Source organism: Pristis pectinata, chromosome 4, assembly GCF_009764475.1.
Source record: "Pristis pectinata isolate sPriPec2 chromosome 4, sPriPec2.1.pri, whole genome shotgun sequence".
In the NCBI taxonomy this organism is placed as follows: domain Eukaryota; kingdom Metazoa; phylum Chordata; class Chondrichthyes; order Rhinopristiformes; family Pristidae; genus Pristis; species Pristis pectinata.
Genome location: NC_067408.1, coordinates 95,881,728 through 95,898,600, shown reverse-complemented (window position 1 = coordinate 95,898,600; position 16,873 = coordinate 95,881,728). Strand labels below are relative to the sequence as shown.

At 37.0% G+C, this 16,873-nt stretch overlaps 1 protein-coding gene across 3 annotated transcripts in view; it reads left to right on the top strand.

The window, feature by feature from the left end:
* LOC127569346 (HMG box transcription factor BBX) overlaps positions 1 to 16,873 on the top strand; it is a 121,974-nt gene that overhangs the window by 24,240 nt on the left and 80,861 nt on the right. Inside the window, exon 2 of one of the 3 annotated variants that reach the window (XM_052013902.1) lies at positions 3,607 to 3,678. The exons of the other annotated variants lie outside the window; for them this stretch is intronic. The gene's annotated coding sequence lies outside the window, so the exon portion shown is untranslated. The remainder of the gene's footprint in view (positions 1 to 3,606; positions 3,679 to 16,873) is intronic. 3 annotated transcript variants of the gene reach the window in all.

The window sequence follows — 16,873 nt, the reverse complement described above, 5'->3', positions numbered from 1 at the left end:
TAGATTTCCCATTGCCCTGCACTACTTGGTTTGGGATTGCGCAGTTCAGTCAGATCATTTGTGTAGGCATAAGCAAGACCTGCCAGAAAATTGCTGAGTAAACCTTTGATAGGTGGCAAAGCTATGTCCCTAGCTGTACTGTTTATCAAAGGTGACAAGTTTAAAATAAGCAACAATTAAAAATACTAAATATTTTTAAATATCACTTTTTCCTACAAAACACATAATTTAAAATGAAACATTTTTTTCCTTTCTTCCTCACAGTTGTAAAATGTATATTGAAATAAATGAGTTCACAGATCCTACACTGGGCAGAGTCTCCTGGGGGATCTCAGCAAATTAGTGCTCTGCTTTTGGACTTAATGGGGAGATTTGCTGAACAGGATCTGTCAAAGTTTTGCATTTAATTCCCAAACTTGTTTGCATTTACAGGGGTAAATGCCAGCAGTTTACAAAAGATTCAACCCATCTCTTTCATTTAGATCTTATTTAAGTGTTAGAAAGTTTGCATAAACTTGAGTCATCTGAGTAGTGGATTGTCAAAGTTGGGCACCTTTGCCAACTGAAAATGGATAATAAAGGCCAATTATTCCAGAGATGTCCATGGACCAAAATAGAATGATTTCAATGTAAGGTCTTGTACCCAGGCTGAACATGTGCATTCATTTCATTAAGCATCTTTAAACTTAAACATGAAACCACATATTTTTGTGGGGGCAAGGTTTGGAAACTAGCATTGTTTATATAACTATGGGCTATTAATCAAAGCTAAATATTCAAAAAATCTACACGTTATTATGGGTTTAATGTATCAGGGTACTGCAGCAGTAAAATTGTGGAGTTTTTGGCATTTTTTGAGCAGAATTAATAAAGAAAATCCCTTCCCTTTGCTTCATCGGCATTGCCCTACAATCCCTTTGAAATTAGTGGGCTGCAGCACAAAATCTGAGGTGGTTAATATCTTTCCTTCCAAAATGTAAATTGTGGGTGATTTCAACAAATGAAGTTAATGGTGGAGCATACTGACAAATCTTGCATATGATAGTGAATACATGAAAGTTCTGGACTTGATTCTATTGCAATGTGTGGCATTTACCAGTAAGATCCTGGCATAGGTATTTAGTCTCTCTGTGATCTAAAGTTGACAACCTGAACTAACTAGAGGAGACTTGCTAAGCTGTGCTGTTTAGTAAGATAATAGATTCCAAGCCAAGGTAGGAGAGGTTAGAAGTGGTGGCAAAGAGACTTCTTTTCAATTAAAATAAATCCAGTTTGTTAGAATGGAAGTGGTTTAAAAAATTTGGGGAAAAGAGCAATGGTTTTGCAGGCACTGGTTTTTGTCTGTATAGTGGGCTGCGAAATGGTGTATTGGAACAGAGGTCTTGAAGTGCAGTGAAAGCAGTATGTTTTGTCTTTCTGATGTGTAATTAGAAGCTTTAGGAATGTATTAGGAATAAACAACCAAGAATAGGCAATTTAGTCCTCCAAGTCTGTTCTGTTGCTAATTTAGATTATGAGTGTTTAACAGCCTAATTCCATGTATCTGCATTTCCCCCAAATCCCATAATATCTTTTGTTTTAGTCTGTTTGTGACTCAATTTTGGGCAAGTACTCAGTGTGGCATTGTGATGGATGTATAGTAAAGAGGAATCCAGTCCTGTATAGCCAGTTCAAAATGGCCATTAGTTGATGGTAGCACGTAGATGAAGAAAAGGATAGTATTAAGTGAATAATCCTGGGAGTCTCTGGAGATAGTGGTGTATAGCCAAGTGGAAAGGCCCTTGGTAATATTTGGAGATGTGTTATTTTCAAGAAAAAAGTTCTAGGGAGGGGGTATATGGTGATAGTATACAAGACCTCAGTTTCTACAATAATATCTCTGAAATTAGATTTTCTGTTTTGGTGAATTATGTGTTGCATCAACTTTGGTGTCCTTGTATTTCCACAAGGAGTATACACCTAATCTAAGTATTTTCTGTTTGCTTACCGGTGGACAGTTTTACTTCAATGGAGAGAATTTCGAAGAATTGACACCAATACTTGAGGGTATGCTGCAAAGCAATATTGGGGGAGTGATATACTGTCTTTCATGTGAACTGTTAAATGAAGGAACTGTTCTGCATTATTGTAAATGATTTCATTGCATTACAAAGAAGAGCAAGGGGTCTTTCAATATTTATCTCTCAAGGAACATCCTACAATTGACTAAAGCAGAATATCTAATCGTGATCATATTGTTGTTACTGGGAGCTTGCTCTGTATAAATTAACTGCCTTGTTTCCTATATTGTAACAGTGACTGCATTACAAAAGCTCCTCTTTGTATGTGAGACACTTGGGGATAACCTGAGACTGTGAAAGATGTCATTTAACAATAACTTTCTTTGGCTCAGCAAGTTTATCAATCATACATTCCAGGTTCTCTTCTCCAGTCTGTTAGGTCCTCTGAGCTCGGTGAATATGTGGGGCAGGGGGAATTGGCCTCATCTACTCTAGGCTAGGAAGTGGCAAATTGTGTATGTTTCTTGTTCCTGATTGCTATCCATTCACCATAATTGAGGATGCTTGTGTGCAAATTGGTGATCAGGCTGGGTTGCAGTTGATTTATTTAAAAAAAACCTCTGATGCATTATAAACTATCCACATGTGTAATGAGAAATACTTGAACAATTGAGACTGATGAAATTATAGGGCAAAATGATAGAACAGATTATTTCTGATCATTGACTGGCCTCAGATACAGGAATAAATATGAGAGCTTTAGCACAAAGAACAGGAGAGTTGCAAGGCTGTGGAACTTCCAGGGTTAATTATTTGAGGTGGAATAAATGTCCATATTAAGCAAGGGTATCACTAACATCACTGATTTAACCCATTTGTGTAGATTACATCAGCCCCTTTCATACCAGTATCACGTACTGACATATACCAGCTTAATTTCACCTCTGACACTATGCATCCAAGATTAAGTTAGATGGATGAAAGAATTGGAGTCTGAGGCACAAGGAAATTGGGTGGGTAAATGATAAGAATGATTTTTGTGAGGATAAATGCAGGCTTGAAGAGGCTGTTTCAATGCTCATGTAATTGCCTTCCTGGCAATGCCTTGCCTCATACTCATGTAATCTCATGAAATAACAAATTTTAAATATGGCTTCCTCATTTCAGTACCTGTGCATTTGGTGTCCTATGTTTATGCCAGTTGTGCTTATTTGATTTTGATGTAATTTTTTATTGTTTTTGTAGGTTAATGAAAAGAACATTTTGCAATTTGATCACAAAACCACCTGCTGGCAGATTTTTCATGATAAGTGCATATCTGTGCCATTGAAGTCTGTGGTTCAGATTGTTCCACCTTTAAAATGAGTAAAGTTGTGTGTTGCATTGTGTTTGTTGTGGGTAGATGAGGAGATACAGTAGAAAGGAATGGGATGATTGGGTTTCTAAAAACCATTGAGTAGATAGTGTGTGTGGAACCTAATTATTCACAGTGATATATACACAAGTTGAAATAATACTGTACATCAGTGTAGCATCAGACCACTTTATTAATCTTGCATATACTTTGAATGATTCATTCCATAAAATAATATCTGTTTCTTTATAGGTCGTGATCAAGTGAGAAGGATTTTGGAAAAGAAACATCTTCATCACATCAATTTCCATTTTAATTGTTTAGGTAAGAAAAATGCAAAGTTTTTTTTGATGCACAAGTCCACATAGAATGAACTCCTTCTGTCCAGACTTGTAGGTTTTGGCAGAAAACTCTTTGGCATTTATCTTACTAAACTGTTCAGTTGACTATAACCCTAAATGTTTCAGGAATTAAGGTTATTGTTGCTAAGGAATTTATAACAATGGAGTTTTGACAACACTTGCCGTATAACTTCCAATGAACAATTTTGTGTTAAAGCTATTGCTATCAGAAATTGCTAATCTTATATTGAGTTTTTAGTTCCTATGCTACTGTCCTGCCGCCTTAGATCTGTGATATTTATTTCCTTCCTTGCAGAAAGGAAGGCAATCAAATATTTTTTTTCAGAAGTTGCCTAGCGAGGTGTTTCATCCATAAGTTGTGGTTGATGTAGGTAATCTTTGAAGTAAGAAAATGGCTTAGAAATCACAAAGAGTATTACAAGTTTCCAATTGTAATATTTTAGTTATAATTGAAATTGAATAAAAGTTGAATCTGTTTAACCTAAACTTAAAACTGTTTTTACATTGTTGTCCTCAATTAAACAATAGTGTATTTTTTTTTATTGGCCTAAGTACAAGTCTTAAGCTTGGAACAAGTTGTGAAATTCATGTAATAGATTTCTGTGTTGTTGGACAAAACAAAGCTCTGGAGGGGGAAGGTTTATCCTGGTATTCTGGTTTCCCACAGTACAGATGTTCCAACTGTGTTTAGTTGCATAGTTTTTGCAAGATTTTCTTGAGGTCTGCTGCTTTATTCAGAAGGCTGTTTCTATTTTAATGTCATGCTTGTCTCTAATACCTATATTGTAACAGAATTCAACATTTGCAGAATTTAGATCAAATGAAATGGGGTGTTAGACCCACACTCTTCCTAACCCATTCTATTTTGATTTTCTAAATAAAGTTCATTCAAGTGAACTTGTTTCCAGCTATTTCACTGTATAGATAAACAGGAAAATAAAATGATGTTATAAATATTACTGAGAGTGAATGTAGTTACAAAGTTTTTATGAAACTAATTTGATAAAAGTTTATTACTCATTTTATCTGTTTCTATAAAGATAACATTTGAATTGCATAGCAGATTAATATTTCAGTGAAAGAGTGATCCTCAATAAAAGGGATGTGTAAAGCTGATATGATTGGGGGCTATAGCTGACGTTAGGTCCTAAGATTATTTAGGAAGGAGATGACAAATTTCTTCAGTTAGAGGGTTGTGAATCTTTGAAACTTTGTTCCAGAGCACTGTAAGTATAGTACAATCATTCAGTGTATTAAAGACTGAAAGTCAAGCATTTGTGGGTGCAAAGGGAATTGATGAACATGAAAATGGCACAAAGAACTGGGCTTGTAGCTGATGAATGATGCTTGCTCCTGTTTCTTAAAACTATGATGTAGTTGATCATTAAAATTTACTGCCAAGTTAGAGCACTGGCGTAAATGAAATGAAAAAATTACCATCATATTGATCTGGAGAGTCAGAATAGAACATGGTAAATGTTTCTCTGTTTCAAACAAGAAATGGTAAGTAAAACAAAAAAAAACTTATTTTGCATTGATTAAAATTTGTTGCATTTACCACTACTTAGTTTTGTACAAGTAAAATGATAATTTTTGTCATGGTCAAAAAAAATGGTCATTCTTGGTTGCTAGAGGTGATGTGTGCATCAACTTGGCTCCATGATGTTGTGAAACATATTCTTGTACATTTGGCCAAAAGCCAGACTGCACAGTTTTGTGAAATATGGGGCTGAGCTCTTTTTCCCATGGCGATGAGGAGAGTTGAAGTGACTGCAACTGTTAACCCATGTTCAGTGAATGTGGAAAATGCCTTCATGAGTGAGATTTTGGTGTAGCCAGTTGTACACTTTATGTTCTGTTTCTTACAAGTGCTTTGTTTCCATACCTCTTGAGATATGCAGACCACTTTTGGTTAACAAATCTGTTTCATGACTGCATTGTGATCCTGACTCCAAAGATAAATTTAGGGAAAATTCATCTGTACAAGTGTTTTTTTTTAAAAAAAGGAAAGGTTCTCTAAAACTTGTAATTTTCAGTGTGACAATGATACTTTGGAAATAATTTGTCATTAAAGATGACTGATTTAAATTTACTTAAAAGAAACAATTGATAAGAAAGCTGAAAGGAGCATTTTCAACATAAGGACGTGAATTATATATTGCAGCACCTTATTGTATGCAGAGTCCATGGATACTGAACTTATAATATTCAAAGTACTTGATGTGGATTAATAGAAGAATTCTAACAGAAGGATTGCATGCTATAATAGGCTGAATACATTTATAATGGAATATTTGTGTATAATGGGCTTTTCTGTCCATGGACACATCCTTGGTAGTGGGTAGATAAAATTTAAGCAATTTTTACTACAGCTTAGCTCACTAACTAATTTAACACAATTTTTGTTGATTTCAGCTTTTTGGGCTGTTTTGATAGCATCCAAAATTACACTGCAATGTTTGAGCAGACGGTACACTCTACAAAGCAATAGTTGCCATTGACAACAGGCGTTTTAAGATCTCCCACTTAGGTAGGAATTTGTGCAGGTAATTTGGTGATTCCCATTCGACTGCTGAGATTTGTGAGTGGTAGGATTTGTGCCTCTTGCACTCATGGTTCTTTGTATGCTATGCACATTAAAAAAAAATCCCTGCCCTGGAGCCCTAAAAAATTGTGGCACAGTTTCACTGTACAGCACCATTGTAACAAGTTGCATAGTTTTTGCAAGATTTTCTTGAGGTCTGCTGCTTTATTCAGAAGGCTGTTTCTATTAAGCATTAAAAGCAAATTACAATATTAAGTTCATTTGCGAAACAACATACAAAATAAAAGAGACTAAGAAATGTAATCAAGGATGGAAGATAAAAAGCAACAGAGAGAATATGTTAAAAAAATATAATTGCTGAGAAATACATCCATGGTTGGTAGTGCTAAACGATCTATACAGGGATAGCTGAACATCGTATCTTTCCAAAATTCAGTTCCCGTGATAAAAATAAACCTTCCGATATCTTGAGCAAATATTAAATCTGAAGGAAGGAATTTCCATATTTATAAAGGCTTACAAGGCTGTTAAATTGACCTGATTAAATCTAACTGATGTTTTTAGTGTAGGCACATTTTCCAAATTCATGCCATGATCTTGTGTTTTAATGTTGGATCTCTCAATGAGGTATTGGTGAAGTGCAGAGTTTGGAGGAACAAAATAACTCTGATTTCAAACATTATGCTGTTCCAGTTTAGTTGGCAGATTGGCTGAATTTGCAGTTCTGTTTACGAGCTTCTTTTCTCTTCATATGGGAGCTGTTATTTTGCTATCTCGTAAACTCAATTCTAATTAAAATAGATGTAAATTATAACTCATTAACTAGTTATTTGTTTGGACTCTGAAGATAGCCACAGTAGTAAATTCATATTATACCCAGTACAATTATCCATATACACTGGAATATGGTTATATCACTTAGTAATAAAACTTCAGTATGGAAGTACCTATAGAAAATGCATCAAATCTAATGCATCTACCCTTCAAGACAGTTTGGAGCAGTATTATAGACAGTTAGTAAAACAGCTCTGCAGACAGGTGGACATAAACTGAGTCAGTCAATTGCAGCCCATGCTCAAATAGGAATAACCTAATATGATATCGTCTCAGCATTCTTCATGTCCTCTTCCTGGTGGGATTAATTGGGCCAAGGAACTTCTAGCATCAAAACGGCACACTTTCTGTTCTGTTGTCACTTTCATTCAACTCGATTACATGTTTACTTCTGAAGGCATATTAAAGTTTCAACTTTGGTTGTAGTAACTATATTCAAAATTTTCCACTTTGTCATTTTGATTTTTAGTTTTTAAGTAGTAGAGAATCAATTTTTAAAACTTGGTAAAAAGATTTGGCAATAAATGTCAACTCAGCAAAATTTACATTATGCTTTAAGAATGCTTCATATCCCTTTCAAAATGTTCATGCAGACTACTCATCAATTCCAATTGTTTGTGCAATACTCTGGTTCACTGCTTGACAGTGGTGAAAAGTGCAGGTTGAGTAAAAGTATTGGTAGAAATGGGGTGAAAAAGAGGTGTGTGTGATTACATAAAGGAAAAGATGGTTTTGCTGAATAAATGATTGAAAGAAAGCCTGAACTAGTCTGTAAACACTGCAGAATTATTTCTGAAGTTACCAACAAAATGGTCTGTCAGATTTCAGAGTATCTAAATGATGCATTGCACACAAAATTAAAACTTTCAGTCTCAACTGAAGTACAGATGTCATTAATGGTAACAAACTAAAATGAAAAGGGAGCATGAAGAAGAGGCTGACGTCATTCATAAATTTGTTTGCACACTAGCACAATAAGGGATCAAGGTGAATAAAACTAATGAACCATTAGGTAAACTGTTCCACAAAAGAATTCTTGCGAGGACAACTCTGCCACATGTACACCATCTTTACAGCAAGTATTTGTAAGAGTTTTCTGAAAATGTTTGCCAAGCAGTGTAAATGATGTCAGTGGGGGAAAATGTACCCTTGATTCAAGCCCCGAAATGCATGGCAATCCTGCTGTGAATTTCTTGTTTATATTCAAAGACAAGACTAAAAGTGGGAGAAGTACTCTAATAGCTGAAATGGAAATTGTACGAGTATTTAATTCCCCTGCTTTAGCAATATTTCTCAGAGAAGTTCTCAACAGATTCAGTGCATTGCACATAGAAATCAAAAACTCATGCATCCATTGACTGGAGTTTTTTAATTGCCAGTTGAATTTAACCAATTTTGTTGAACATTAATCACCCCACACCTCCCTGTAATAAAACAAAATTAATATCAAAAAATTCAAATCCTATTAATAATGTAAACGTGGACTTTGAATGCAACAAAAGTAAATACTGGATATGCTGGAAATCTGCAATATCCTAGCTGAAGGTCAAAATGCTGATACTCAGTTCTTATTTCCTATTTAGTAGGAGTGTGATAGTTTTATGCTAATGCACCAGGAACCACTTTCCTGCAATACATCAGCACCTATTGCTAAAAGAGACAAAATAGATAATTGCTTCATTTATATTTTTGTTCAATAATTAACCTTTCTAGGGTGCCAAATATGGATGTGTAGGATTCAAAAATCCAAAGAATTTCACAGAAAAATTTTTGCTTGGGGTGGGGGTGGTGTGAATGAAGCTAGTTTCATAGCATTTACCTATAGCATTATATCCAGCAATCAGACTTAATTTAAAGTGGAAAATAAAAGCCACTGCTGTATCAAATAACTATTCCTTTATAGTAACTAACAGTAAAGACATGATTACACAGTCCCCCTGCTTTTTTCATGATTTCCTCTGATCTAGATATACAGAATGTTTTCTGTGTACTGATATATCCTTGAACAGGTACAACTTATAAAATTTGCAAGTTCTATTAATACAGAGCCTTCAATCTTTGCTTTTGGAATCTTTTTTCCAGTGTTCTAGTTTGGTGGGTACAACGGTGGTCTCTTATCAGCATTGCAAAGGCCAACTAGCAGATCCAATGTTTGCAATGGTTAAAATCTTGACTTCAGGTATCTTTCAACTGACTGGATAAATTAATGAATGTTATGATCATTTATTTTGTCATAATTGAAAATAGGATCCAAAAATAAAATGTGCTTTACCGACCATTCAGAAGTAGGCTTCACCTTGCCTTATTGGTTACAGCATGATTGCAACAGGCAAGTTAGTAACCATATATGTTTAAGTAATGTCATAAATTTAAGGAGGAATCCTTATTAAATAGAATATCTAGGCAAAATGGATGCTAAACAGTTTTAAAATGGAAAGGAGCGGAGTGAAAGGTGGAGCCCCAAAGACAAGCGATGAGAGGTATAAAGATTCTGCCATCAAGTTTGGGGATGGACAGAGAGAGACTGTATAGGTAACTGACATTCAAAGAAGATGTTTGGTAGTTAGAAGCTCAAGTAATGTGATTATAAAACTGAAGTTACTTTATAAAAGAGTAGCAAGAGTTACATCTCAAAGTAATGACAGGGCCAAGTGATCCCAAATCTGATGAATCAGATCTGTGTTTTTTAGGCTTGCTTGATTGTGTCATGAATGGTGGTGGTAGGATAAACCACTGATGGGAGCATCCACTTACTCTATGGAGATCTACGTCCTCAGAACATGGCAGAGGCCCGCACTTGAGTACAAAAGTTAAGGTTAAAGAATATGCAGCCATCTTCCACCAGAAATGTGAGCGGAGGATTCATTTAGCCTCTTTACATTTTCTTCATCACAGATATCAGACCAGCCATTTCACATGATGTAAAAAGATGGTTGAGTACAAAAGGCTAACCATATTTCTGGCTGCAGTGCTAATAGCCTATGCTCCAATATTAGTTGTGTTTGTACCAAGTTATGTCAGTGCAACTATTAAGTTATCTACCCAACAAAGAGGAAAATTAGTTTTCACTGGGATTTTGTGGACAGGACAACTGACCAATTATTGTGCCATTAGTCCACTTTCACTTATCAGCAAAATGAAGGGAAAGCTTTAACATCATTATCACTTGTAGTGCTGTCAGGCAGGAAGTCCACCACTTGCATTTTCATTCAGACATGAAGCACAAGTAATGTTGAAATAATGTGCAGTAGGACCAGCAGCTTAAAATCACTTGCATAATACCACAAGTGAGATAACAGTGATGTTGGTCTCAAGTGCTTCATTAGCAAGTCAACAATATATCCATCTGCATACGAGTGCCCCAGTAACCGCATTAGATTTGTTCTGGAAAGGGACACTTTAATACCACATTTTGCAAGATTAATATAAGGGGCATCCCAATATTGAGCTCCAGAGCCAGCTGATCACCTTCTTGCACATGCAACACACCTGCTCCTTCAGGATGAGAGTCTGACAAGCATCATTGTTGAAGCAGTTATGTGGCCCTGCCATGTTAATGATGTATAGTGAGGTTAATGAGGTATACGAGTGAAGTAGAAGAACCATCTGCACATTCTTCTGCAAGTCGCAGACAGACCTGACTTGGAAATATATTGCCATTAATTTGTTGTCACTGGGTCAAAATCTTGGAACTTGCTAATAGCAATGGAGTGTCTTAACACGGACAGAGCAGTTTAAAAAGCTGGTTCATCACTACCATCTTGAGGGCAATTAGGAATAAGCAATGACCTTGCCAGCAAAACCCACATCCCATGATTTTTTTATTAATTGAAAAGGAACACTTAGCATTATACTTATTGTCCTCCTCAAACAATTACAAGAAAAATTAGGTCACAGAACAGTCTATAATATTCAGTCATTTTGAAACATTGTTTTATTATGTGTCACTGACAGAAGCAAAATCCAATAAATACTTTTCTACAGGCATAATTCTGATATTTCATATTTAGAAAGAATTAAGTAATATTATTTAAGTATATTATTGAAAAGCTTCAAAGCTTTTTATTTCTGCCTTAGTACCAATGGTTCATTATACCCTTTTGTACATACCTCTCCTAAAACTCCTAGCTCAGGATTTTCACCTCTAGAGCTGATTTCTCCAGTCTTCTTGCTGTGTTACATCTTGCTCATTGCAAATATTTAGTCTTCAAAGCAAAACACTGCAACAAGTTTAATTTGCCCATTTATTATCACACACTTGCCCCCTCCCAATACCTGCCCTGACTGAACTCCAAATGATCCTTGTCCACCAAAGCATAAAATTTAAATTTTGCCTTCTTCAAAATCCTCTAAAGTCTCAACTCATCCTATCCTTATTACATCCTTTGGTACATAATTTACAGCCTTTTTGTTCTAGACCATTTTAATGAATTTTCTACCTCCTTGGTACTGCTGTTATGAACACCTCTGAGTTTTTAAGTTCTCCGCTTTCCTCTCCCTTTTTAAATAACATTATCTACATTTTTACTTTTGGAAAGACTTTGTTCACCTCAATCCCTCTCTACGCAGCTTGGCATCTTTTCTTTCTATGAAGGAACATTTTCTACATTTAAAGGCATACGAAGATATAAATTTATATAAAGGTATATAAATATATAATAAAAGTTGTTGTTACACACCAATCCCCTTCTTCAGTTTGCTGAAGTGAATAAACTGCACTCTGTAAATGAAAAGTCTTATCAGGTCAATAGCAATTAATGGTGAAGTGGCTGTAGGCTAGAAATTGTGGAAGTCTTTGAAGGTGCAATAGAAGTTTGAGTACTATTTCAAAATCTGTTCAAATGAGATTTTTATGTGATTTGTTACTATTAGTAAGCTTAATTCCCAGAATATTTAACCATCAACTCTTGAAATGAACTTTAATAGCTGATTATAGCTTTTGAGCCTCTGTTCAGGCCATCTTCGTGTGGGATTAAGATGAAGAGGAATTGGATGTCAAGAGGGAAGATGGGCTAATAGGAGCAGCAAACAAGGAGTTTAGAAACAAAAGCAAGGGAAACCAAAACTATTGATTGTGAGTAAGGTAAAAGAGACAAATGAAAATCCCATCGAAGGCAGCAGAGATTCAAATATGAGCCCATTTCTTATCATGATCCCTGTAAAAGCACTAGGCTAAGCAAGAGTGAAATATTTTGATTGATTAGCGATTTTAGCGGCAACTTGTATGTCAGAAACTGCAAAGACAATGTAATTATGGATCATTTGTTTCTGACTTCATGTTCTAAACTCTTCAATGTCTGACTGCTGATTGTGGGCATATTCTTGACTTGCTTGAAAAACATGTACCCTATTAAAGTTTGTATTAAACAGAGCAAAAGGTAAGGTGGTTTGTGTAGAGTTGTTGGGAGTAAGTTAATAGCCCACTTCCTCTTGTTGAAAAATTATTAAGCTTATTATACATTCACTCAAATATTAGAAACATAAGAAATAGGAGCAGGAGTAGGCAATCTGGCCCAACGAGCCTGCTCCATCATTCAATAAGATCATGGCTGATCTGGCCATGGACTCAGATCCACCTACCTGCCTTTTTCCCATAACCCTTAATTCCCCTACTACGCAAAGATCTAACTGTGTCTTAAATATATTTAATGAGGTAGCCTCTACTGCTTCCCTGGGCAGAGAATTCCACAGATTCACTACTCTCTGGGAAAAGCAGTTTCTCCTCATCTCCATCCTAAATCTATTCCCCTGAATCTTGAGGCTATGTCCCCTAGTTCTAGTCTCACCTACCAGTGGAAACAGCCTTCCTGCCTCTATCTTATCTATCCCTTCCATAATTTTATCTGTTTCTATAAGATCCCCTTGCATTCTTCTGAATTCCAGAGAGTAAAGTGCCAGGCAACTCAATCTCTCTTCATAGGCTAACCCTCTCATCTCTGGAATTAACGTGGTGAACCTCCTTTACACTGCCTCCAAAGCCAATATATCCTTTCTCAAGTAAGGAGACCAGTACTGCATGCAGTACTCCAGGTGCAGCCTCACCAGTACCCTGTACCTACAGCAACCTCCCTCTAGCAATGAAGGCCATCATTCCATTTGCCGCCTTGATGACCTGTTGCACCTGCAAACCAACCTTTTGCGGTTCATGCACAAGCACTCCCAAGTCCCTCTGCACAACAGCATGCTGCAGTCTTTCAACATTTAAGTAATAATCTGATCTTCTATTTTTCTTTCCAAAGTGGATGACCTTGCATTTACTAACATCGTACTCCATCTGCTAGACCCTTGCCCATTCTCTTAACCTATCTATATCTCTCTGCAGACACTCTGCATCCTCAGCACAATTTGCTTTTCCACTCAATTCAGTGTCATCAGCAAACTTAGATACACTACACTCTGTCCCCTCTTTTAAATCATTAACGTATATCGTGAACAGTTGTGGGCCCAGCACTGAGTCCTGCGGCACTCCGCTCACCACTGATTGCCAACCAGAGAAACACCCATTTATCTCAACTCTCTGCCTTCTATTGGTTAACCAATGCTCTATCCATGCTAATACATTACCTGTAACTCCATGCATCCTTATCTTATGGGTAAGTCTTTTATGCGGCACCTTATCGAATGCCTTCTGGAAATCCAAGCATACAACATCCACCTGTTCCCCTCTATCCACTGTGCTCATTATATCCTCAAAGAACTCCAGTAAGTTTGTCAAACAGGAGCTGCCCTTCCTGAATCCATGCTGTGTCTGCTTGATGGAACCACTTCTATCCAGATGTCTTGCTATTTCTTCCTTACTGACAGCTTCAAGTATTTTCCTGACTGCAGACATTAAGCTAACTGGCTTATAGTTACCTGCCTTTTGCCTACATCCTTTTTTAAACAGTGGCATGACATTCGCTGTTTTCCATTCGACCTGGACCTGCCCAGAGTCCAGAGAATTTTGGTAAATTATCACAAACGTCTCTACTATAACTTGCGCCATTTCTTTCAGTACCCTGGGATGCATCCCATCAGGAGCAGGGGACTTGTCTACCTTTAGGCTCACTAATTTGCTCATCACTACCTCTTTAGTGACAGCAATTGTATAGAGGTCCTCACCTCCCATCACATCCATAACATCCCTCTTTGACGTGTCGTTCACCATGAAGACCGATACAAAATAGTCGTTCAAGGCCTCAGCCATTTCCACATTACCCAATATTAATTCCCCCTCCTCATCTTCCAAGGGACCTACGTTCACTTCTGCCACCCTATTCCACTTTTTATATAATTATAAAAACTTTTACTATCTGTGTTTATATTTTATGCTAGTTAACTTTCATAATCTATCTTCCCTTTCCTTATTACTTGCTTTGTAAAATTTTCCCAGTTGTCCATTTTCCCATTTCTCGGTGACTTCTTATGCATCAGCTTTTAACTTGATGCCTTCTTTTATTTCCTGAGTTATCCAAGGCTAGCTCTCTCCACCCTTATTGTCTTTGCTTTGATTTGTTGAGCACCGTGAAAAATCTATTTGAAAGTCTTCCACTGTTCCTCAACTATCCCACCATATAGCCTGTGTTTCTAGTGTATGCTAGCCAACTCCTCCCTCATCCCATTGTAATCTCCCTTGTTTTGGCATAATACGCTGGTTTTTGATCAAACTGTTGCAGCCTCCATTTGTATGAGAAATTCAATCATACTATGATCACTCTTTCCCTAACCACAAGATCGTTAATTTTACCTGTCTCATTGCACAGGACCAGATAGCATCTTCACTTGTAGGTTCACTAACATGCTGTTCAAGAAAGCTATCACGGATGCATTCTATGAAGTCCTCCTCAAGACTGCTTTCTGCGTGGATTCCCATCCCCCTGCCATATTAGTTTATTGAATTTGTTAAGTGAAAAATAAATATTAAATTGGTATGGGCAATCTGAAGATATTTCCAGTGTTAAGTAAACCTAACCAGTGTCTCACAATATCTTGAATGTCTTTAAAATTTGTATAAAGTGAGTTGCAGTCTCCTTTCGAGTACAATGGCAACACTTATCCTTTCTACCCGTGGAAGCACTGCACCAAAAATCATTTGAGTATCAGCATTCATTTTCATAAGTCATTAAAAAGACGTAAGATTGACTTTTTAAAATTCTTTTTACTTAATTATCAGTTTCTTAAAAAAACTGATAATATTGGTGATAACATATAATACAAGGATTTATGATAAAATGAGATGTGGAGATTAATGTGCAGTTAGTAGATCATGTTTGACACTCAGCATTCTGAGCAATATTCAAATGAAAAGCAAGGAGTTACATATGAAAAGTCACAAATATACCCGTCAACCACAATCTGTTTACTTTCTGCCACAGAATTTTTGCTCTGTTTCACCACTTGCTTTTTGTATCCAGTGGGCTTTTTGACCAGCTTGGCATGTGGGATATGACAAAAGTCTGGCTAAAATCCATGTAGTCTTAGTAGACTAGATTAAACATATTACCCTCATTGACCTCCCCTTGTTATCACTTCAAAAAAACTCAATCAAATTAATCGGGTAGAACCCTCTCTTAACAAATCCATGCTGACTGTTCTTATTTAATCTGTTTCTTTCTAAGTGGAGGTATATCCAGCCCTTCAGAATCTATTCCAATTATTTTGATTCCAATTAATTCCCTTGGGAATTCTAAACTAAACGGACTGTGATTATTTGGTTTATCCCCTTTTTAAAAAATTGTACAACTTTGGCAGTCATCCAATCTTCTGACACTACTACATTAGTTAGGGAGGGTTGAAAAATGGTGGTCAGAACTTGCGCAATTTCCTCCCTTGCTGTTTTTAACAGCCTCTGATATATTTTATCTGGGCCTGGTGAATTAGCCACATTCAAACATGATACAGTAAAACCCTGGTAATCCATTATCCGACCATTCTGAAATCCTGAGTGTTCAGCATCTGGCTCACCCAAGTGATGTTTACCATGTACCCCATACACTCACCGGGGCCGTGGTTCCCATGCCCCCTTCCACTTCAGGAGGCCTGGGTTCCCACATTCCCTTCCATTCACTGGGGCTCCACTTCCCTTTCTCCCTTGAAAATTACCTGGTTCTGTTTCCCATGCTCCTGTTAAACTTACCAAGTTCTCTAGAAAACTTGAGTACAAGAGTTGGGATGTCATTTTACAGCTGTGCAAGACAACACTTGTAATATCATGTGCCGTTCTGGTTGCCATACCATGGGAAGAGTGTAATTAAGCAAGAAAGGGTGCAGAAAAAATTCACGAGGATGTTGCTGGGACTGGAGGGCTTGAGTTATAAAGAGAGACTGGATAGGCTGGGACTGATTTTCGTGGAGCGAAGGAGACTGAGGGGGTGACCTTATAGAGGTTTATAAAATCATGCATAGATCAGGTAGATTGTCAAGAGTCTTTTTCCTAGCAGAGGAGATCTAAAACTATAGTTGAGAGGGGAATGATTTAAAGGGAACCTGAGGGACAGATTTTTCACACAGAGGGTGGTGGGTATGTGGAATGAGCTGCCAGAAGAAGAGGTAGAGGCGGGTACAATTACAATGTTTGAAAGACGCTTGGACCAAGTGGAGGCAAATGGGACTTGCTCAGGAGGGCACGTTGGTTGGTATGGGCGGGTTGGGCCGAAGGGCCTGTTTCCGTGCTGTATAATTCTATGACTGTATAACATTTAAAAATGGTGAATTAAAATGTGTTGGAGCATTAATATAATGACATCAGCTGGTCTAGAAAATCTGCTAGTCCTGCACCAGAGTCCCGAGCATGCTGGAT